Source organism: Gadus chalcogrammus, chromosome 13 (genome assembly GCF_026213295.1).
Source record: "Gadus chalcogrammus isolate NIFS_2021 chromosome 13, NIFS_Gcha_1.0, whole genome shotgun sequence".
Lineage (NCBI taxonomy): Eukaryota > Metazoa > Chordata > Actinopteri > Gadiformes > Gadidae > Gadus > Gadus chalcogrammus.
Window position 1 is genome coordinate 10,068,020 of NC_079424.1, and position 2,500 is coordinate 10,070,519.

The following is a 2,500-nucleotide window of genomic DNA, read 5'->3' on the forward strand; positions in this document are numbered from 1 at the left end:
CGCGCCCTGCAAGGCAAACATCCACTGCTTAGGGTTTCCCCTCCATGCACGGCCGACCCCCCCCATCTCGCCTTATATTCCCAGTGACATGCTGGCTAGCGTCGCTAAAATTGCCCAGATTGGCTAGCAGCACCACGAGGCTATGTTGTATCGCAGAAGCCGCCAGCTGTGTGTGAAATAGACTTTGATTCACAGCCATGGAATTTGAATTGTAGGCCGGGAGCCTGTCTGTGTGTTGTGTGTGTGTGTGTGTGTGTGTGTGTGTGTATGGATCATTCTAACAAAGAGCCTTAAAGAGAGTTTTGTCTTGCCCCTACACGTGTACGAGTAGTCTTCAGTATTGAGAGGAGGAAGTGAACTCACTTAAGATAAGAAAGAAACACACCGTGTACTTCCATCTCCCGCCACGCTTCTGGCTGCCCTTCCACCTCATTCTCCCTCTGTAGGAAAAGTTGCACATGCCTACGTGTGTGTGTGTGTGCGTGTGTGTGTGTGTGTGTGTGTGTGTGTGTGTGTGTGTGTGTGTGTGTGTGTGTGTGTGTGTGTGTGTGTGTGTGTGTGTGTGTGTGTGTGTGTGCGCGGTGTGTGTGTGTGTGTGTGTGTGTGTGTGTGTGTGTGTGTGTGTGTGTGTGTGTGTGAGGGTCTGTGTTGTTGTGTGTGTGTGTGTGTGTGTGTGTGTGTGTGTGTGTGTGTGTGTGTGTGTGTGTGTGTGAGGGTATCCTGCATGTGCGTCTGTATGTGTCTGTGCATTGGGCCAATACACATTGCTCTTCAATGCACCTTCCGCTCATTACTTTGTTTAACACCATCAGTGAGGTTATTTAATCACATTTTTCCCTCCTCATAGTCTAAATATCTGGGTAAACTTAGTGGCTTTACCAACAACCACTCCCATCTAACATCTGGCCCACACATGGATCGTTCATATCGCTTTCTCCAAAGCCTCATCAAAACACAGAAACTAATTTTGAACCACACAAAATCTGTAGGCTGCACCAGAGAAGGGAGTCTGTGAGCTCTCTCCCCAGACGAAGGGAGTGTTCCCGGGCCTGCTCCTCTGAAGTCTTTCGGTGTGCGGTGAGTCACCCAGTGTGCAGCAGCATAGCTGTCTCCGCTTGTGAACTGGAAAGAGTTCTGTGGTCTCGCCCGTGTCGTCCCCCCTCCTCCTCCTCCTTCGTTTGACTGCAGAGGAGACACACCTGTGAGTGTGGCAGAGCGTAGAGACACGCAACTTTTTTTATCGAAACAAAAACCTGGAGAATTTATGAGACACATTAACCAAGACTTTCCCCATCTCCTCAGTTCGTCGTTCTCTCTCTTTCGTTCTCTCTCTCTCTCTCTCTCTCTCTCTCTCTCTCTCTCTCTCTCTCTCTCTCTCTCTCTCTCTCTCTCTCTCTCTCTCTCCCTCTCTCTCTCTCCCTCTCTCCCTCTCTCTCTCTCTCGCTCTCTCTCTCTCTCTCTCTCTCTTTGTCTCACAGACATTAAAACACACGCACTCTGCCACCAGACGTAGCAGAAGGGGACCTGCTAGCCGAGAAGCTAAGCAGCGTGAAGCCGCTGCCAGGGGTGCAGTCGGTGGGGTGGAACAGGGGTGTCCTTGGATGCCTTCTAAACCAACGGGGCTGGGTGCTGATCCGCTCTCGAGGCTTCAGCAGACGCAGCCTCCCAGACACCGCGGTGGGGGGGGAAGGGGGGTGTACCTCCAGGGAGATCGCTTGCTTTATTCTAAACAAGCGACGTGACCTATGTGGTGGCTGTAATGGTGCTTTTAATAACGCTGAATTATTCAGTGTTTGAAGACTTAATATAACTACGGCGGCAGATTTCTTCGCACACTCTTGTATTCACGGAGCGTGACTGGAAGGGGAACGTTCTTTCGGGAGCTGGGGTTTTGAAAGTAGAAACCTGAAAAACTTGCCTTATTATGTTGCTGCTCCTTCGAAGGACTCCACAAACAATTGCAGCCAAACAAAGAAACATCATGTTTGTCCCTGCAATTTATCACACACACACACACACACACACACACACACACACACACACACACACACACACACACACACACACACACACACACACACACACACACACACACACACACACACACACACACACACATACACATATACATCCCCAAACACATGCACATGCATGCGTGCCATTACACATTAAAAAACAAGACCCGAACCTACCCCCCCCTATACACACATCCAACTTCACAGACACAGACGCACATTCACAAACACACACATACACACAAGTGCAAGAACACACACAAACCTCAACACACAAACAAGCAGGCACTCCACCAGACCAGCGGTCCGGCTGATGTGATGCTCGGTGACATGACCTTCACATTTTACCCAGCACCAAAAAGCCCCAGGTCGCACCCCCCCCACCCCCTGCACTCTCCCTCGCTCTCTCTTGCTCTTGCTCTCGCTCTCTCTCTCCATCTCTCTCTCTCTCTCCCTCGCTCTCTCTTGCTCTTGCTCTTGCTCTC